Source organism: Pleurodeles waltl, chromosome 1_1 (assembly GCF_031143425.1).
Source record: "Pleurodeles waltl isolate 20211129_DDA chromosome 1_1, aPleWal1.hap1.20221129, whole genome shotgun sequence".
Lineage (NCBI taxonomy): Eukaryota > Metazoa > Chordata > Amphibia > Caudata > Salamandridae > Pleurodeles > Pleurodeles waltl.
Genome location: NC_090436.1, coordinates 362,873,246 through 362,896,377, shown reverse-complemented (window position 1 = coordinate 362,896,377; position 23,132 = coordinate 362,873,246).

Here is a 23,132-nt window from a genome sequence, read left to right as displayed (position 1 = left end):
AAGGCTTTGCCACCTCCATCAAGTCTTGTAGGGGAAGCCTGGTAGAGGCCTTTCAAAGAACCTAAGCAAGACATTGTGGATTATGTGTGTGGCCTTAGATCCAGGATGGTTAAGTACACTGAGAAAGCAAGCAAAACCCTTCAGGCCAGCCAGGAGACCCTTGAGACTTACATTTAAGTCCCTCTGTGTAGTGTGTTTCCAAGTGACCCCCTTCTCCTTTGTGCACCAGCTCCAGGATCTTTAGCCACTGCTCCTGCTCGCAATGGTAACCACCCAAACTTCTCCAGCTGGACCATTGGACCTCTCAACGACATCAACCTAAAAATAGAAGGTGAACCTTGTGAGAGCATTGCCTGATTTTATATGCATTTTTCTAATTTTCCCATTGATTCCCATGGTGCGTAATTACACATAAAAACAGTACATTTTCCAAACTCTAAAAATTCATAACTAAAAAAGTACTTACCTTGTAATGAGGTTCTTGGAGTTAAGTAATTTATTAAATCTACACTAGTTTTGTAAATTGGTCTCAAGTTATTCTTCTGAGTGTGTGTCTTCATTTATTGATACTGTGAGTTCAAAAAATGCTTAGCACAACTCCTAGACTAGCCTAACTGCCCGCCAACACTACCACAAAAATAGAGCATTAGGTGATCTATTTTTACCTCTGGAACCCAAAGTGGGGGTGCTTGTGCACTATATAGAGAGCTAGCCTCCTAAAAGATGATTAGTGCGCATAGAGGCAGATGCAGTCTTTCAAGTTGTTGAGGAACACACTGTTGCCTTTCTCTGTGAAATGAACTCCATTGTTTCTATACATTCCGCCCATATCAAAGTGTAAATTGTTATGCTATATAGAGTCGATGTTCTGGTCTCTGAGGAATGCTAAAACTGTTTTATTGACGTCTCCTGAATTTGTCTATCTGTGGACAAATTGTTTTAGACCACTTCTACTTCTGCCTTTTGCAAATGTTGGAGAACACCAAGGCAGTGTGTGGGAAAAGTGCAATTAATTTACCAAAGGTATCCTTCACTAGGATTTCATTGTGCCTAGGTCTTTGCCACCAGAATGCACATTCATTAGGTCTGGATGTTGGCAATCCACAATGCTTTCAACCAAAAGCAGCAATTGGTGCCACTTTAACCATCTCTGGACAACCCAAGTAAATTAGGTAAACCCAAGTCTCTGTAAATGCCACTCTTTCTAGCACTCTCTCTGTCCCAAAACACAAAACTATGACCCACAATCCACAGTCTGACCATATTGGAGGCAAGCAAGAGTAGCACACAGGAGAAGGATGCAACTAAATAAGACCATTTACAAAATAAAAGACAGGTGCAATGGAGGAGAGCACCTAAAATGTATTAGAAAATATTTGATTGCATGTTGCAAATATGCAGGTGGCTAAAATTAGGTAGTGATATTGTGAAAAAATAACAATGTGTTATTGGCTTTGGAAAAATGAAAAAAAGGTATGTTGTTTGGGATATGCTTATAGTTCAGAACAGTCAATGACACCATCAACCAAAATTGCTACAGTTGAATTTGAGACTCGTATTCTGCTGACAGAAAGTGTTGTGAACTTTCAACCTAGTGCTAGCAGGGAATGTTTCAAACATGGTCACCATGGAAATGGAGCTAGATTAGCATGGGGAGATGAGAACAAAAAAAACTAGACTGTTAATCTGAAAAGGGGAGTTACATGGAAATGTAGCTGATTAGTGAGTGTTTGGTTTCAAATTCAGACATTTTTACACTGTAGATTATAAACTGTATGCTTTATAAGTAGATTATGAAATAGTCTTATGGGCTCCTCTATGGATTAGTGGATCCGCTGTGATTTTTAATAGGAGGGTCACGCTGAATGCCTCAGAGGATCCGCTAATCCAACCAAAATCACTACCAAATTGGGGAGGTGGCATAACAAAATAAAAATTTGAAAGGAAGGTTGTGATTTGCTTACTTAATCAGTATCACTGAAATCAGAGTGAGAAGTATTGCCTTTAATGGTTCTTTGTACTGAGAGAAGCATACCATTCATGTACTTCGGAGTTCAGATTGTGACTGACAAAGATTTTAACTGACACTGAGATAAAAAATGGAGAACATCAAAGCAGTACAACGTTATGTCAAATGGGATGTAGCCTAAAACTATGAGAGGCACTGTCAGATCCTCTCAGACACATATAAAGCTTTTCATGTACCCAGTGATCAATCAGTTACAAAGAGATGTACTCAGCCAACAATCCAGTTATACATGCAGTAACCCACCCACACAGACACTTACATACTTATCCAGAAAACCATAGAGAGATTTACACACTCAGTGAGAGAGTGACAGAAACACTTAGATATCCAATGAAACAGCCAGACTGTGATTTGCCCACTGTACAGATACTGATATAACTGACCAAGCTATGTGTATTTTTAAAGTGTATGTTGGTAATGAATAAAAGATGTCTATTACTCAATTGAATGTTACTGATTTTAAACATCTTGAAAGGGTAAAAGGCAGAGTGGATGGCGGGAGATTTAAATTGTAACCTTGAAAAGAAACACAGCCCCTAACAGTGTACAGATTAGCATTGTAACAAACAGACCCAAGGTACTCATTTTTACATGTATAGTGACAAAATTACAAAGGCTCTTACACAGTCATAAATTGAATGGTAGGCTATAAGGCTATTAGAACATTCTACACCTAGAGAGCAGAATATGGAAATTATAAAACCAAAGGCACTGGACTGAGGGGGTTGCAATCCCCATAGCTCTGACACCTTTGATTCACAGCTATCGCTGTGATTGTGCTCCTGCTAACAGCCACATGCAGGGCCAAGGCTGTTAGGTGTTGAACATTCACAGAAAGAGTTAAGGTCAGCCCCTGGTTCCTCATGGCTCAACTAAACTGCTTTTACTCGGGCAGGGAGATGAAGGAGCTGAGCAGCATTCCCCTTCCCTCCTTCAAAGGCTGAAGTGATTCTGTGAGCTATGGGAGGAGGGAAGGTGGAAGCTCTGGTGTGCCCTGTACCACAGCATTTACCTTTCACTTTCCCTTGCCCACTTCATATATTTAGAGAGGCAAAGAAAACAGAAGAGCAGAGGCTGTAGTTTATGACACTGAATTGTTTAGAGCGGTGGGCGTGTACTAGCTTATATGACTGCTACCACTCCATTGTCTTCAGTGGAGTGCTCAACATTGCAATGTTCTAATTATAGTAAGAGAGACAGTTACCAAATGAGATAAACTTTTATTTATGTATCCATTCGTGTAAAATATTGAATGAAGTAGTTTTTAATATTAGGTCACATATATTTTATGTTTGCATTTCGTATTTTTGTGCTTAAAAAGAAGATTTATTATGCCAAGGAAAACAGAAAAAGACTTAGTAAACACTACTATCTACTTGAAGCTGAAAATAAAAAAACACACAACTATCTACTTGAAACTGAGAATAAAAAAGCACAAGATGAGGAGAATGTACTAAGAAAAAAAGGGCTGCTGGCAAGAAAACTAAGGAATTTGCAAAATAAGGAAACAGTTTCAAATGAAAAGGAAGCTTTACAGTCGAGTCACAATGGTGAAGGAGTAAGTCATACTGAAAGTAGGAAAGGTTCTCAAAATGCTAGCATGACAAGAAGACAGAAACAAAGGAAATATGAGTGAGAATTTTTAGACGTAGGGTAATACATAATTTTCTACGAAATATGAGGGAGAGTAAGAGAAGAAGGGCAGTATTGATGCAAAAACAGCATATTGATAGTGTGGTTAACATGACAAAGAATTTGCTCTGAAGGGAAAACTATTAATCTTGATACTGAACAGGTTGAGAAAACTGGATAAAACAGTGTTGTATATGAAGAGGTAAGGTAAAAAAGAAAAGGATTATTAATAACAGTCATTTTTGCAAACTTTTCAAAGGAGAATAGAAACATACTACTAGTACTGAGGCCTTCTTGGGTTAAGAAAACACATTAGTGCATGCAGTTGAAACACCTGGCTGAATCTGAAAGACAGTATTCCCATTCAAAAAGAGGAGTGGTTCCTGGAAATGTGAAGGAAGAGATAGCTGTAGCGATAAAAGAAAGGTATAGACATGCCCCAGAGTATAAATGGGACTGCAGAAGTATGTGTAATGTTCTGCAGGAATCAATGAAGGTATTAATGTTTCTATGTGAATTTCCATGTAAAAGTGTAGAGTTGAAACAACTGGCTGAATCCGAAAGACAGTATTCCCATTCAAAAAGAGGAGTGGTTCCTGGAAATGTGAAGGAAGAGATAGCTGTAGAGATAAATAGGAAGGCATAGACATGCCCCAGTGTATAAATGGGCCTGCAGTAGTATTTGTAATGTTCTGCAGGAATCAATGAAGGTATTCATTTTTCTATGTGAATTTCCATGTAAAAGTGTGGTGGGGAAAAATTGCAATCTTGCAAGGTTTTAGATCAGTTGCAAAGTGAGGAAATCCACTAATTTACAAGGAGACTCATTGCCATATTTATCTAAGAGAGTGTGCACAAGCACCTTTCATCAAGTAAAACCCTGTTGTATGGTACTGTATCTGAGGTTGAAAGTGTTTGAGAAGATATTCAGTTACAGTTCTTTGGTCCTGAAAAGGAGTGTAGGCAAAATGAGGGGTTGGTTTGCTCTGATGTAGAGGAAGAGAACATCAATATTACTCCTGATACATTTGCGCAAGAAATAGAAAGTTTAATGCAGCTCCTACAGAGAAACCAAGCTATGTTTGTATTCGGCGCACTCGCTACAAAGCCCAAAACAGAAAGGTTGAAGTGTTATTAAAAACTGAACAAGAAAATAGAAATAAGTGTTTAGAATTTACTGCGTACTTGTTTGTGGAAGAAGGTTTTGATTTATCTGAACGCCACATTATGTGTAAGTATTTCTATGACAAATTAGAGGACAGCAAAATACCTGCCAGAGCAATACATGAGAAGGTAGAGTTGGTTGAAATATGAGAGGAACTTCAACATCTAAATTGCCGATCAGATCTTCTGTCAACTTTACATATACAAAGAACTGGCAAGTATCTTATTGTAATGGTACAAAGATGCCGAGCAAATAGCAGTAAATTGGAAACAGAGATTACAGACTTTAAAGCAAGACCAATATCTATTTCTAGAAAAACATCTACTACTATGGCTACCATATTTCATGAAGGAGGTACGGTTACATATGGACACTACACTCTATTTAAAAAGTAAAACTGGGTGGACAGAATGTAATGACTGCAACCTCAAATTCAAGCAAAGATTGCCTTATAATCTATCAAACTCTCATCTTTTGTTTCTTCAGTCAAAGTTCTAAGGAGGATTACAATTGTAAAAGTGAAATAGTATAGTTTTAGTTCCTGCATTATCAGTATTTCTGACATCATACGGCCTACCGGGGTGATGTCTTTATAAAGCTTTCCATATGCTGGTGTGCACTTAATGCTACAACGATGCAGAGCAAATAACAGTAAATTGGAAACAGATTACACACTTTAAGGCAGGACAAATATCTATTTCTAGAAAAAGTGTAGTACAACGGCTATCATATTTCATGAAGGCGTTAGTGTTACATGTAGACACTACATGTTCTATTAAAAAAGTACAACTGGTTGGATGCAATGTAATGACAGCAACCTCAAATTGAAACAAAAATTGGCTTATAATCTACCAAATTCCTATCTTTTGTTTCTGAAACCAAAGTTCTAGGGAGGATTACTAATATCAAACTGAAATAGTGTACTTGTTGTTGATGTTTAATTAGTAGTTATGACATCATAAGGGCTATCAGGGTGAATGTTTTTATAAGGCTTTCCATATGCTAGTGTCTTACATACCTATTATTAGTACTGTAGCACTTCTAATGATAGAGTTATTTTTAGCATGTTTCTTTAGCTTTGTGGAGCAGGTATAGGTAAAAACATTGTTTGAAAAATTGTAGTAGGCAATGTACAGTGTTGCTTAATTATAGTGACATACTGTGCAGTTTCAGAGGTTTCTACAATCTTTATGATTGTTTTCTCCCCACTGTTCAATGATGATTCTTTCAACAGTACATCATTTATGGTGTATGAGTATATAACATGAGAACCGTAAAAAAAGGGGAAATTAAATGCTTATTAAAATTATAAAATACCTTTACAGTATGAGAAATGTAGAAATGTGTAGTCATGAGGTTACGCATTGTTAAAATTGGAAATTTCTTTTTAAATTTTTAAAAATTGTATTACTTATTCATATTCCTTTTCTTGTTCTATTTATACAGATCAATCACACCTTCTGTTGGAGTAATGTAGTTTATTACGTTCTTTGAGTGTTGTTCCATAACATTACATTGTCAGGGTGCTTCAAACTCTAATTAAGAACATAGACACCTGCTTACAAATTCACACGCTCACTTATACTCCTATACAGCCACTAACACACCCACTAACACACCGATGCAGATATTCACACACCCAATCCCACACTGATACAGCCACTCTCACACCGAGCTAGAAACTGATAGAGCCACTCATATACTATCTTACACATCGATACACGCCTACCCATACACTGACACAGCCAATCACACAGTCACTGACTCACTCATACAGCAACTCATACACCCACCCACCCACTCACTGACCCATATAGCCACTCACACACCCGCCCACAGGCCCATACAACCACTCATACACTAACTTACACACCCACACAACCATTGACACAGCTACTCACTCACCCATACAGCCACTCACACACCATACGGCCACTCACAATTATCCATTCACCCATAACCCATACAACCACTCACAGTCCCACTCACCCAAACAGCCACTGACACATCACTCACATTCCCACACAGCCACTCACTCACCCATACAGCCTCTCACACAGCCATTCACTCACCCACACAGGCACTCACAGTCCCACTCACTCATACAGCCACTAACACAGCCACTCACCCATACAACTAGTTACACAGTCACTCGGTCACCCATACAGACACTCACACACCCACTCAGTCATCCATACAGCCACCCGCACATCATGCATTCACCGATGCAGCCACTGATAAAAGCTACTCACTCACCCATACAGCCACTCACAGCCATTTACTCACCCATACATCCACTCACAGTTCCACTCACCCATACAGTCACTCACACACCCACTCACTCACCAATACAGTCACTCACACAACCACTCACCCATACAGACACTCACACACCCACTCACTCACCCATACAGTCATTCTGTCACCCATACAGCCACTCACACACCCATATAGTCACCTGTACAGTCACTGACAGAGCTACTCACTCACCCACACAGCCACTCACACACCTACTCATCTACTCATTCACCTATGCAGCCACTTACAGTCCTTCACTCACCCATACAGACACTGACAAAGCCACTCAGTCACCCATATAGCCATTCACAGAGCCATTCACTCTTCCATACAGCCACTAATACACTCATTGATAGAGCCATACAACCACTCATACACTACTCACTCACCTATACAAACCCTCACCTACCTACTCAGTCACCAATAGAACCGCTCACACAGCCACTCCCATAGCCAGTCACTCACCCATACAGTCACTCAGTAACTCATTCACCCATACAGCCACTAATGCAGCCACTCACTCACCCATACATCCACTCATGCATCCACTCAGTCAGCTATACAGCTACTCATGCACCCACTCACTCACCCATACAGCCACTCACAGAGCCATTCTCTCACCCACACAGACACTCACAGTTCCACTCACAGCCATGCAGCCACTAACACAACCACTCACTCACCCATACAGCCAATCACACACCCATACAGCCACTCACACACCTACTCACTCACCGCTACAGCCACTGACACACCCACTGACATACCCATACAGCCACCCACACACACAACCACCCACCTATATAGCCAGTCACTCACTCATGCAGCTACTCACTCACACAACCTCTCACCCATACAGCCAGTCACACTAACACCCGATCACTCACCCATACAGCCTCTTAAACAGCCAGTCACTCACTCATACAGGCGCTCACGTAGCCACTCATCCATAGAGCCACTCACACACTACACTGACAGCCATACAAACACTAAAACACCCATTCAAACTGCCTTATCAACAATGGGTAAATCATCCCATGCCTGGATTTAATGACATGGAAACATCCATTTCACTATGGACACAACACAAAAATGTACATCTTCACAAGTCACCTTACCAAAGCGAGTCAAGGCTGGTATTTGCAAGGCCCACTCAGATGTAGCACATATCTGATGTTTCTCAAAACTACATGGAAGTCAGGTCCCATAGCTCATAGAGATATGTCTCCTGAATACACACCTGAATGGTCTAGTAAGGCCCAGGATAGACCCCACAACTTTCCCCCACCCATTTCCATCTGCACTCCTGAGTGTGTCTGTAGTAGATCACTGGACTGTGCGGGAAGGAGGGACACAGACCTTGCAATCACTATGAAGAGGACACCATATTGTTTTACTATGATAAACAACATTACTAGCCACATCACAGACATGATAAGCATGGCATCTGTCTGTGGGGTATGCCTGACCCAAAACACAAGTCATGCTGATGTCACTACAAGTCAATTCATGATGCATCCATACAGTCAGGGCACAATTCCCAAACAACACACAAAGGGGGTCATTCTGACTTCCGCCCGCCAAAGTTACCCCGTCGAAAGACCGCTCCGCGGTCAAAAGACCGCAGAGGTCATTTCGACTTTCCCGCTGGGCCGCCGGGCGACCGCCAAAAGATCGCCCGCCGGCCCAGCAGGAAAGGCCCTGCAACAATGAAGCCGGCTCTGAATGGAGCCGGCGGAGTTGCAGGGGTGCGACGGGTGCAGTTGCACTCGTCGCGATTTTCACTGTCTGCAATGTAGACAGTGAAAATCCTTGTGGGGCCCTGTTAGGGGGCCCCTGCACTGCCCATGCCAGTGGCATGGGCAGTGCAGGGGCCCCCAGGGGCCCCACGACACCCGTTCCCGCCATCCTGTTCATGCTGGCGGGAAGGGGGTCGGAATCCCCATGGCGCGCTGCAAGCAGCGCCACCATGGAGGATTCCCCCAGCCGGGGGAAATCCGGCGGAAAACCGCCGGACCCGGCTGGGCGACCGCGACTTCAAAGCCGCGGTCGGAATACTGAATGAAGCACCGCCAGCCTGTTGGCGGTGCTTCAGCCGGCCTCCACCCTGGCGGTCATAGACCGCCAGGGTCGGAATGAGGCCCAAAGTCTGGGGACCCACAATCATCATACCACCTCAAGTGCACAAATCATTATCAAGTGGATCAACACCCTGCCCATAGCTGTCATGTCCATCATGCCTACTGCTGTTACATATGACTAACAATATACTACGAGACATGACTGTATTTGTTTGACTACATATGATGGTGACACAGTAAGCCTGGCACATTACAGTAAAAGGACAACCATTGCAGAGGTATCATGACTACAATCGGTCCTCATGGAGACATATGTGAGGGAACTAGGATATCATACCATCTCCATGGCTACCACATGCCTGCATCTCATGCATAGATATGTAGCATATTGGAAAAGGACCAGATGCAGACAAGTAGCAACAAGGCATGTTACCTACAATGATGACACATCACCCGCCACAATGCACATCCCCCACTTACCAAGGGGAAGTCCCTTGCTACAGCTGCCAAGACATTTGGAATATAAGGCATGTCACAGGTATGATGGACATCCCATGCATCAAAGACTGCTGTGAGGCCCAGGCACACAACATACAATGGAGAAAACCTGATCCTGGTTTGCAGATGTTAACCTACACATGTCCCCAGACACATGACAGAGGACAGTGGCCCACATCCTACTCACCTTTGGACTATGACAATTGTATGGAGTGGTCCCTGTGTGAAAAGTTACATTCAGCAGGATTTTGCTACACTTTGCTGGACACCTCACTGTGACATAAGTGCTCACTGCTGGACATTTTAACTGAGGGGTTACTATACAATAGTCCTAGGTCCCATCACCTAAAGGATGAGCACACCAGTTGGGAATACATGGGCTTTCTCCAAAAATAGGATGCCAGAGGGTATGTGACACATGACACATGCCACATTGTCAGGGGAAGCTCCTTATGTCACAGGCTGCTAAAAGTCATGAGATGTAACAACAAACCTCCTGAAAGACACACTGTGCATTGAACACTTTGAAGGGAGTGACAGGTGGAGTATACATAAAAGCAATCCTGTCCAGGTGTGCAATTGTGCTGAGACAGATGCTGTCACATGCTAATCCAGGGGGTGGGGGTTTTCAATGTCACTTCAACCAGTAGCTGCATACATACACACGTGTGGACCCCCAAACCTATACTATAGAGAAATACCTGGCCCTGCATTGTACACGTCCAACTTCATATCCATAAACACAGAGTCCACCATCAGGGCACATTACACAACAGCAGATTATTTGCTGATGTGCAATATCCGAAATTGAAGGCGCACACACTGGGCACAACGGAGCTGTAAGGTAGAGACAATAGGGCTGAGTGATCAAGGTGAGTCATAAGGGCTATGTAACACATGTTGCCAAAATATGAAATGAGCAGATTAGACACATATGATGAGCCTATCCCCAATGAAAATCCCAAGGTGATGAATGGACATTGGCCTAAGAAGCTGTAGATAGGCAGGGAGGAATGAAATGACACAATCACATGTTGTCCAGGGAATCTTGGATTGGACACAGTGTCACAATTGCAAGGCAAACAGAGACCAGGACACATCTCAAGTTTTCCAGTGGGCAAACCTACACTGGCACTACACTCTGCAGGTAGATCAGCCAGACCTACAAATCATACCATGTCCTCCTAATCACATGCAAAAAAGCTAATTATGTAGTCCTTTGCTATTTTACAATGCATGCCTATGTCAAGATCCGAAGCCCCTAGTGAGTCAATACCTGGTTTTAGTGCAACAGTCCAAAAAGGCCACAGACCTATGTGTAAAAGGTGTATAAACACAAATGTTCTGTTGAGAAGGCAGGGGCCCTATCACCTGTTGGATGCAGCATGATTGTTTCCAGAGGCGGTACACAGCAGCACAGGTCATGGAGGGTCTTGCTGGCAGCAGTGTCAGGAGTCAAATGAGGGAATCTGCAGAAAATGGCGGTAATGCCTGCCACGTAGACGACCGTCACCACCGGCAAACAATGCCATTGGCCCAAGAGCGCCACAGGCAGGAATGTCAACCTATGGCAGTGTCTGCCGTAGTAATATCCGCCTACCGCCACAGTGACTTCTGCTGGCGGTGGCGGGCAGTTTCTATTGTCCAGTGGAGTAGGTCAGGAGTCCACCATTTTAGAGGCATATAAAGCAATTACATGAAAAATTATGGTGCAATGGTCTGGGCAATTTTGAGTACTGGCCTAGTCAGGTCATGTAAGTCAATCCTTTGGCCACCCATATTGATATGTAGTCATGCAAATGTGACAACATGCTTGGTGGTACAGCTACCACCCTCTCCCATACGTGTGACCTAGGAGGTTGTCCATTAAATCCCAGGCAGCTCAGGCAGTTTACTAGCAATGAGCTTCCTATCCATAAAGATGATTCCTATACATATATAACTAATGAGGGTATTAACGTCCCAGGATGTGCAAGGCTTAGCCCTGGTGTGTTTGCACAACATGCTTACAGTGTCACACATAACGTGACGTCATGTACTAAACATGTTACATGTTAAATGTGTGGGACATATTGAGTGACTGGCTTGTTTTTTTTATGTCCCACATAGTTACTCTGGTGGGAGACGGCTCAGACAGCCTCCTGTTTACCGTCCACTTTCTGGCTTGCAGATCATTGATTCAGATCTACCATCTAGCTACACAGACAATCACAGACAATCATGGGTCTATGTCATCAGTTGGAGCCAGATCTGATGCCAGCCATCCGTCATCCAAATAGCATACCACCTATTGCATTAGTCATGTCAGTTTTGTACTACCTGCCCACAGGGACCTTCCAAAATACAGTGGCCCTATCTGCTGGGATGTCCCAGTCTATGTTCAGTTTGGTATTGAAGGATGTCCTCTCAGCACTGTTGAAACACCTGGACAGCTACATCCAATTTCCACAACATGAGTGTAGGAAAGTCCTCCTTTTGGCCCTGGTCACCCCAAACTTTCTGGACAGATACTGGTGGTTACTGACTCTTGGGTATGCCCTGGGTACTGCTTACCAGTCCCAGGGCCGGTGCTCTGTGTAAAGTGGATATGCAAATTAGGCTAATTATAATTGGCAGTACCAACCTACCTATAAGTCACTAGTATAAGGTAGGGCATATAGGTTTAGGGACCCCAGCATAGGTAGTGCACCGCACTGCTGAGGTGTCCAGTGTAATTTTCAAGGCAGGCCTGCCTTGCTGGCTGCTTTCAAATTAAAGTTATATATAAATTCGACTTTGGAATGAAAAGCACTTCTAAAGTCTTAAACTACCTTATTTTTACATATAGGTCACCCCTACGGTGTGCCCTATGTGCCCCTAGGGTTTGATGCCATGTAACTATGAGCAGGGACCTTATAAAAATTGTTTTGTAAGCCCAGGTGAGGTAAAATAGCCAAATTTGTTTTTCCCTTACTATTGTGAATGGCCTCCATAGTTTAAAATAGGGAGACTTTATTTTAATTAATAAAGTCCCCTTAAGTGTCAGATACCTTGTGTTTGGTATCAAATTAATTTTTATAATAAATCCTACAACTTACAATTGTTGGATTTAATATAAATAGTTCAGGTAAAGTGTTTTAAAACCCTACCTAAAAGTTGCCATCTTTAGCTCTGAACTGCCCTTCTCTGATTGGCCAGTCTCTGGCAGCCTGGCCAGGCTGCCATGATGAGCTGTGAAGTGGCCTGAGCTGAACACAAAGGATGTACTTGGGGGAGGAGCTCTGCCTCAGCAGAAGGGGAAGCAGAAAGGCGGGAGGGTGGCAAAACTGGCCTTCAAAGGCAGGGAAGGACATTTGGAGCAGCCCAGCACCTCCCTCACATCCTGCAACCCCAGACAATTAGGTGCCCTCTTCTTTAGATTAGGAGAGGGCAGGAGATGGGGTGTGTTTATGATTTTTTAGCCACACCAGCGGGTGGGCTCAGTCAGATCCAAAAATCACTTTCAGCCATGTTGGATTTTTGAGGAATGTTGCTCCCTGGAATTGATTTTTGCCACACTTCCCAGTAAGTGGTCCTCACAGGGGGAAGTACCCTGCCTGTGATTAGATACCTAGAACCCCCCTGTTTTTCACCCAGGAGAAAGGATAACTATGGAAGAGCTGCACCCACACCTCAGATCCCTACAATGAAGAAGAACATCAGAAGAAGAAGGACTGCCCTTCTGGACCCCTGACCTGCACCTGGACACTGCACTCTGAAGGAGTGCACCAGCTGCACACTTGGGCATCACCACAAGAAGGACTTTGTCTGGCTTCAACTGGTTCAAGAAGGGACTCCCTGTTTGCTATTGGTGAAAAACAGCTATCCAGAGTCCCCTGCATCAAACCCTGAAGAAACTGACCAGCTGACCACTGTCCAGTGGCCATTTTGGAGTTTGAGCCAGGTTCATCCTAGGAGTTGGAGTTCGCACCCTCAAGGAGAAACTCAGAGCTTCTGGAACCTTGGGGTGAGCTGTGGACTCCTAAAGGACCTTAAAAGACCTCCAGACGTTTGGAGAAAATTGGTCAACTTTTTGTAAATAGCTCCATAGAGGGACCGACCCGCCAGGGTGAGTCTAGTCGGCTTACCTCAACCACGTCCTGGTGAAGAAAATCACCAAAAAAGAGATTAAGGCGGTCATTACAACATTGGCGGTAAAAGCCGCATACTGCCGTGCAGAAGACCGCAAACACACCGCCGCAGCCACAGAAAACAGCCACTATGACCCACAGCACGTAATCCGCCAAAATTCAGACACCCACACAAGTCCGCCACACCAAAGGTCAGAGATAAACTGGCGAAAACAAAACCTCCACTGTCACGCCAACAGAAATACGCCCACACTATCACGACACACGAATCCACGCGGCGGTCTTTCAACCGCAGTATTCCATTGGCACATTTACAAAACACAGCCACATTGGACAATTCGAAATACACACACCTGATACACATACACACACACTACTCCCACACACCCAATACAATATATAACATACACCCACATCACCCACAAACCCCTACGACCAAAAATCACAAACTAAGGCCAGAGAGAGACACCACCATCAACAATACTAGCATCCACAGGCACACAACACCATCACCCACATAACTTCCACGCACCTCACACTACACACCACTACATATCAGCACACTTATCACCCCACACACCACCCCACACATCACCTACACCACCCCATGGCACGGCAAAGACACCACAGGTTCTCGGAGGAGGAGCTCAGGGTCATGGTGGAGGAAATCGTCCGGGTAGAGCCACAGCTATTCGGATCACAGGTGCAGCACACCTCAATTGCAAGGAAGATGGAGCTATGGCGAAGAATAGTGGACAGGGTAAACACAGTGGAACAGCACCCAAGAAATCGGGAGGACATCAGGAAGAGGTGGAACGACCTACGGGGGAAGGTGCGTTCTGTGGTCTCAAGACACCACCTGGTGGTTCACCGGACTGGCGGCGGGCCCCCACCTCCTCCCCCACAACTAACAACATGGGAGGAGCAGGTCTTGGCAATTCTGCATCCTGAGGGCCTCGCAGGAGTAGGTGGAGGAATGGACTCTGGTAAGTCAAATCTTAACTATTACATCCCCCACCCTACCTGCATGCCAGCACATACCCCCACCCTCACCCTCTCCCCATCACTCTAACTCCTCACAAATGTCCCAACATCACAAACCACACCTCCTAACCCCAAGCCCTGCATGCAACAACAAAGCATGGACACCCATCACTAAAGCATGCCCACTTCACACACCCATGCACCCCCCTAAACCATCATCACACAAGGTCCCACACAGGAATGCAAGCACTGGGGTACACGGTCACCCACCCATGGCACACCATGCCACACACAGATGTAATAAACATCCTTTTATACCCCTGCAGGACCCCTACCCAACGTCACCGGACAGGAGGGTCCACGCATGTCCACACCATCAACCGAAGAGGCCCACAGTGATAACAGCAACTCTGTCCAACTGGATCTAGATGACCAGCCCGGCCCATCGGGGACCTCGGGACAGTCAGTTCCCCACACCCAGTCACAGGCCACCACAGAGCTTCCCCCCTCTGGAAACACCAGCACAGCACCCACCCAGCAGGCCCATACCTCCGTCCCCAGGACACGTCAATCAGCAGTGTGTCCACCACTACAGGGAACCCAGGCTAACCCACCACCCCAACAACAACAGGGACCTGGGGGCAGTGGTAGTGGGCAACGGTCCAGGGAAGAGAGGCCCAGGAACACAGGGGAACTGGGAGGGCTGCTGTGCGACAGGGGGCGGACAGGCCCAGGGAACCCACTCTCCACGAGGCCCTCTCCTCTATCATGGGAGCCTACCTCCACTCCCAGGAGACGATGGCAGTGGTACTGGCCAAGTTTCAGGAGACCCAGCACCTGCAGGAGGAACAGTATATTGGCTTCAGGGAGGAACTAAGAACCATCAATTCCACCCTGGGCACCCTCGTAGGGGTGCTGAAGGAAGAACTCAACACCAGGAGGGACACTGTGGCACTACAAGGGGCCCCTGACACTAGCCTGGACGAAGAACTGCCTACCTCTTCCACCGGCGCTAGTGGACAGGAGACACCACCACACCAGCACCCCACCCCCTGCAGAGAGAGAACCACCTCGCAAACGGTCCCTGAGATCCAGGAACAAGACAGAGAATGATGCCAAGACCCCCGCCAAGAAATGAGACCACCCTGATTCTCATCCTACTGTCCCAATTTGTCACCCTGTCCATCCTTAAACTGCCCCAGCTCCACTTCCTATGCCCATTTGGGCAATGCACCTGTGAGACTAATAGACTGGACTCTGCCATGGAGATTCCTCCACCATCACCCCTCACCATTTTGCTACGCCCTCCAATTTTGAGCACTAAAATAAACACCCTTAAATCACAAAACAATCTGGAGTCAGTCTGTGATTTCGGAATACTGTATTAGCAATTACTGTGGCAAAAAGCTCTTTCATTTGTAATGTCAACATACCTATGTCACACAGCTCTAGTCCATGAGGAATCAAAGCAGATCTCACACTGTGGGACACAGATCAGTGAAATCGTAAGGGAAAGTGACAACTCAGTGACCATACACTGGGTGAAAACGACAGACAGTAGAGAGGTAGTAGTGTTTAAGTACATGTAGTAGGCAGGTTTGTATTCTTACCTGTGTTTCACTGGAAATATTGCTGGATCACTGAGTCCCTGTTGTCCATGTCTTCTTCCTCTGCTTCCTCGTCTTCACTGTCCACAGGCTCCACAGCTGCAACAACACCCCCATCTGGACCATCCTCCTGCAGAAAAGGCAACTGCCGTCGCAAAGCCAAGTTGTGAAGCATATAGCAGGCCACGATGATCTGGCACACCTTCTTTGGTGAGTAGAATAGGGATCCACCTGTCATATGGAGGCACCTGAACCTGGCCGAAGGTCCGCTCGATCACCCTCCTAGTTCGCCCATGGGCCTCATTGTGGCGTTCCCCTGCCCTTGTCCTGGGATTCCTCACTGGGGTCAGTAGCCATGACAGGTTGGGGTAACCAGAGTTACCTGCAAATGGCGAGGGACAACTGTTAGACACACACTAACCTGGAGGAATATCCCCAGACAACCATTCCCACTGACAAGCTTCCAGGTGCTCACCTAATAGGCACACACTGTGCCTCTGGAGTTGACCCATCACATAAGGGATGCTGCTATTCCGCAGGATGTAAGCGTCATGCACTGAGCCAGGGAACTTGGCATTCACATGAGAGATGTACCGGTCGGCCAAACATACCATCCGTACATTCATCGAATGATAACTCTTCCAGTTTCTGTACACCTGTTCACTCCTTTGGGGGGGGACCAAAGCCACATGTGTCCCATCAATGGCACCTATGATGTTGGGGATATGTCCCAGGGCATAGAAATCACCTTTCACTGTAGGCAAATCCTCCACCTGAGGGAAAACGATGTAGCTCCGCATGTGTTTCAGCAGGGCAGACAACACTCTGGACAACACGTTGGAAAACATAGGCTGGGACATCCCTGATGCTATGGCCACTGTTATTTGAAATGACCCACTTGCAAGGAAATGGAGTACTGACAGCACCTGCACTTGAGAGGGGATTCCTGTGGGATGGCGGATAGCTGACATCAGGTCTGGCTCCAACTGGGAACACAGTTCCTGGATTGTGGCACGGTCAAGCCTGTATGTGATTATCACGTCTTTCCTCCATTGTCGACAGGTCCACGAACGGTCGGTACACCGGAGGATGCCGCCATTTCTCCTCACATGTTCCAGCGGACAGTGCCTATGAAGGACAACAGCGAACAAGTCAAACAACTCAGAGGTACGTCCCCACAGCTTACACATAACACCAATCATAATCTAAAAAGTGGCCTGTATGTGTGTTGAGTCTAGTATGTGTGACGCAGTTGAAAATGAAGCCATGTGGGCCCCTGAAATGGCGGCTGCCTGACCTCTAAAGTGGGACAATGGGATGTGAGGTAACTGCGCTGGCGTTGTACACCGTCGCGGTAGGCGGTCGAAGACCGCGGCGCAATGCTGCATTGGTTAACATTGGACCCTATGGGTCCCAGGAGCCAATGACGATGACGCCGGCGGTGATGGTACACACCGCTGCGGACGTGACAGCCATTTTCTATCTGTTCAATCACTCGATACCTGATCTTCGACAGGAGAGGACCTACACTGCAAGTGCTGCTGTGACCTCGGTCTGGAAGAGACAATGGCTCGAGTGTCTGGGGACAGGGCCCCTGCCTTCACATCGGAGGAGTTGGAGAAACTCGTGGATGGGGTCCTCCCCCAGTACATGCTACTCTACGGTCCTCCAGACAGACAGGTAAGTACACTGGGAGCATGCTGTATGGGCTATGCCTGTGTGGAGAGGGGTGGATGTAAGAAGGAAGGGGGGAGAGTGCAGAGTGCATGAAACTACGGTGACTGCACATGACACATGGCAAGGGTAGGGATGGGGGCCAATCACTTTGACAGTACAGTTGGTAATAAGTTTCTCTTCCCCCTGTACAACTCATGTAGGTCAGAGCCCACCAGAAAAAATATATTTGGCGTGCCATCGCCAAGGACGTCCAGACCCTGGGGGTCTATCACAGACGGAGCACCCACTGCCTGAAAAGATGGGAGGACATTCGCCGCTGGAGCAAGAAGACGGCGGAGGCTCAGCTGGGGATCGCCTCCCAACGTGGGAGGGATGCCCGTCGCACCATGACCCCCTGATGTTCAGGATCCTGGTGGTGGCGCACCCGGAGTTGGATGGGCACTTGAGAGCATTACAGCAGACACAAGGGGGTGAGTACACTCTCATTCTGCTGATTTTGAGTGCAGTGGAGGGGTCTGGGTGGGGGAGGTGGGCTGTGGGTTTCCCTAGGCCAGGGCGAGTTCCGTAGGCAAGGTCCCTCCGTAAGGCAGGCCATGTAGCACCCCACCTCACCTCTGTAGAGTGCCAACTACACCTAGTCATGCCCCTGTGTCATCCATGTGTGAAGATGTCATCCATAGTCTAGTAAGACATTTCCCAGGAATTGAACAGTGGAGCCCAAGAGCGCGGCGTAGTGCAGGGGGCTTCTGTGTCTGTCGTGTCCGCCAACTGTAGCGGTAATGCATGCACTCAACATGTCTTTCTTCTGTCGGCCCCCCCCTTTTTGTGGTCTCCCTGTTCTTGTGTGCATTAGCATCATCAGGCGGAGGAGCAGTGGCACCAGAGCACGAGGGGGCTGCATCCCACATGGCCATGGAGGGCCACACTACGGAATTGGACTTCACCAGTGGGACGGAGGGCTAGGGGAGCTCCACGGCGGGTACAGGAGCTGAGACCAGTGACACGGACTCGTCCTCTGATGGGAGCTCCCTTGTGGTGGCGGCAACATCTGTGCCACCCCCATCTACAGGTACAGCCGCCACCCCCCCTTCCAGCACCGCACTCCCAGCAGCCCCTCAGCCTTTGCCCCGTGCCCGCTCACTCGGGAGGGTGGGCATCACTTTCACCCCAGGCACCTCAGGCCCTGCCCCAGTCACCCCTGCTGCCCTCAGTGAGGAGGCCATTGACCTCCTCAGGTCCCTCACTGTTGGGCAGTCTACCATTTTGAATGCCATCCAGGGTGTAGAAAGGCAGTTGAAACAAACAAATGCATTCCTGGAGGGCATTCATTCTGGTCAGGCGGCCCTTCAGCGAGCTTTTCAGACTCTTGCCTCAGCACTGATGGCAGCCATTGTCCCTGTCTCTAGCCTCCCCCCTCCAACTTCCTCCACCCAGACCCAATCCCCTGTACCCCAGCCTATCCCAAGAACACCTCTAGACCAGCATGCACACACGTCAACACACAAGGAAAGCTCAGGCAAACATAAGCACCACACATCCCACAGGCACTCACGCAAGCATCATACCCGTGCAGACACACCAACATCCACTGCCTCCACTGTGTCCCCCTCCTCCTCATCTCCCTCCTCCCTCCCAGTCTCGTCTACACTCACACCTGCATGCACTACCTCTACAGCCACTACTACCATCACCAGCACACCCACCACCACACCCCGCTCACGTGCAGTCACCACCCCCACTTCCATTCACACGTCCCCTGTGTCCTCTCCCAGTGTGTCTGTGACGCCCCCTCCCAAGATACACAAACGCAGGCGCACACCCACCCAACAGCCATCTACCTCACAACAGCCTCCAGCGCATGCACCTTCACCCAAGTCAGCAAACGAACACCTCCTACAACCACAACCTCTTCCTCCACTCCCAAACCCCCTCCAGCTACCCGTCCCAGTGTCTCCCAAAATCTTTTCCTGTCCAACCTTGATCTCTTTCCCACACCTCCCCCACCCCGTCCGTCTCCTAGGTCCCAAACTAGCACCTCAGCCACAACATCTCCGGGACCAGTGGTGCCTGTAGTCACCGGAATCTGGAGTGCACTGGCCACCAGGGCAGCCAGTGTGGCACAGATCCACAGCACAGACAGTCCCCCACCTGTCAAGCATCAGAAGTTGGCCAGTGCCCGGTGGGAGAGGGGGAAGACCCCAGCCACCAAAGCCGCTCCCAGGGGTACAGGTGGGAGTGTGGAGTCTGCTGCGACACCTTCCAAGGTGGGGAAGGGGCACAAGAAACTCAGCAAGTCTGGGAAGAGCAGCACGGCGGAGAAGACCGCCATCATCCCCGCTGCCCAGGAGGCCACCGCCACCAGCCCTGCTGCCCAGGAGGCCACCGCCAGCACCAGCCCAGCTGCCCAGGAGGCCAGCACCAGCCCTGCTGCCCAGGAGGCCACCGCCAGCACCAGCCCTGCTGCCCAGGAGGCCACCACCAGCACCAGCCCAGCTGCCCAGGAGGCCACCACCAGCACCAGCCCTGCGGCCCAGGAGGCCACCGCCACCACCAGCCCTGCGGCCCAGGAGGCCACCACCAGCACCAGCCCAGCTGCCCAGGAGGCCACCGCCAGCACTAGCCCATCTGCCCAGGAGGCCAACGCCACCAGCCCTGCTGCCCAGGAGGCCACCACCAGCACCAGCCCAGCTGCCCAGGAGGCCACCGCATTCATCCCCGCTGGGACACAGAGGACCGCCAGCACAAGCCCCGCTGGACCATGAAGGACCGCCAGCACAAGCCCCGCTGGGACAGAGAGGACCGCCAGCACAAGCCCCGCTGGGACAGAGAGGACCGCCAGCACAAGCCCCGCTGGGCTAGAGAGGACCGCCAGCACAAGCCCCGCTGGTACATGAAGGACCGCCAGCAGCTGGGTCACTGCAAAGAAGCCCGCCGCTCCAAGCACCGCTGAACAGGGCACCGCCGTCTCAAGCACCGCTGAACAGGGCACCGTCATATCAAACTCCATCCACTACCTCTGTCCTTAGCAGGATGAAGCACTCTGGGCACCATGCCCCTTCCAGAACCAGTGAAGAGATCCATCCACTACCTCTGTCCTTAGTAGGATGAAGCACTCTGGGCACAAGGCCCCCTCCAGAACCAGTGGAGACTGTTATCCACTTGAGAGACTGTGGCTTTGCACTCCCCAGGATGGAACAGTGGGCAACCCACCCACTGTAGAGACTTGAGAGACTGTGGCTTTGCACTCCCCAGGATGGAACAGTGGGCAACCCACCCACTGTAGAGACTTGAGATACTGTAGCTTTGCACTCCCCAGGATGGAACAGTGGGCAACCCACCCACTGCAGAGACTTGAGAGACTGTGGCCGTGCACTCCCCAGGATAAAGCAGTGGGCAGACCACCCACTTGTGAGACTTGAGAGACTGTGGCTTTGCACTCCCCAGGATTGAACAGTGGGCATGTGGCCCTCTCGTGGATTTGGCGTCGTGCACTCAAGCGGCTGAGGTGCCCCCCCTTTCCCTCCCCCTGAGGTGCCTGTTTTCTTGCTCTCTGATGCCCTTGCAGTGTTCTCTCCGTCATGGTCGGGGATCTTGTGTGGGCCTTGCCCATACCATGTGGACCCAGTGTTCCACGGACTTAATTGGAGCACTAGCTGTACTACTATGCTTGGTGTATATTTTGTTAATGGTGTATATATATATATTTTTGCCTACTTGATTTTAATATATTACAATGGTTACACTCATTTTCCATTGTCTTTGCATTCTTCGGGGGGGTTGGGGATGTAACTGTGATGTATCAATATGTATTAGTGTGTGTGTTGTCGTGGGTGAGGGTGGGGGTGGGGGTGTTGCGTGTTGCATGTGTGTGTCCCTGTTTTTCCCTCCCCCCTCCCCTCTGTCGTAGGTGCAGTACTCACCGTGGTCTGCGCCACCGGAGTTCGTGCTCCTGGTAGGGGAGCAGGAAGACTATTGCAGGGAGAATTCGGAGTTCTGGGTCCATGGTGTACTAGTTCCTCGTGGGGTGTGTAGAGGTGAGCGTTTTCCCTTCGGAATCCTGTTTCCGGTGTGTTTTTATCTGCGGTTAATGCGCCCCCGAAAAGGTGGCGGATTGGTAGGTTGTGATACTGTGGGCGGTACATTGTCCTCCGCCTGTCTGTTGGCGGTGACCGCCGCGCTGTTTGTTTGTACCGCCGTGGCGGTCGGAGTGTTAAAGTGGCTGTCTTTGTTGGCGGTTTCTGCCACGGTCGTAATTGCAACATTTTTACCGCCGGCCTGTTGGCGGTCTTACCGCCACTTTAACACCGACCGCCAGGGTTGTAATGACCACCTAAGTCTGAACATAGAAAGTTGACCGGGACCTCCTGCGCAGTGTATCCGAAAAGGGCTCCAAGGACGTCGGATCAAGATTTAGGTTTGGCCCGGTCGAAGGATTTTCATCTCAAATAACTGTCTAAGCCCAAACGTAGAAATCTTCACCGAGGTCTTCAAGTAAACGACTAAGTCCGAAGGTAAACTTTTGACTGAGGCCTCTCACTTGCTGTCGCCGAGCAGGGCTCCATCGCGGTGGGCCTTTAACTTTGACTTTGCCCCGGTCGAGGTGCGATCAGATGACCAGATTAGCACTATTCATTTCTATGCACTAAAAAAACGAATTCTTAAAAAAATCATATCTCCGGTTCCCCTTATTCGATTTTATTAGTTTTGGTGTCAAACTAAAGATAAAAATATTTCCTATTACTGTTTTGTGATACTTGAATGCTTTACACACTTTGGCCCTCATTACGACCCTGGTGGTTGGTGATAAAGTGGCAGTAATACCGCCAACAGGCTGGCGGGAAGTACCACCAAATTATGACTATGGCGGTGATATCTCCGAAAGACAGACAATGTACCACACCGACCACCAGGGCGGAAACAACAGCCACCACGGCAGTAGCTGCCTACAGCCAGGTGGAAGATAAAGTTCCACCCACCAGATTATGACAACACAATCTGCCACCTTTTCCATTCAAAAGCCTGGTGGAAACAGAGCACAGAAGTCAAAGGACT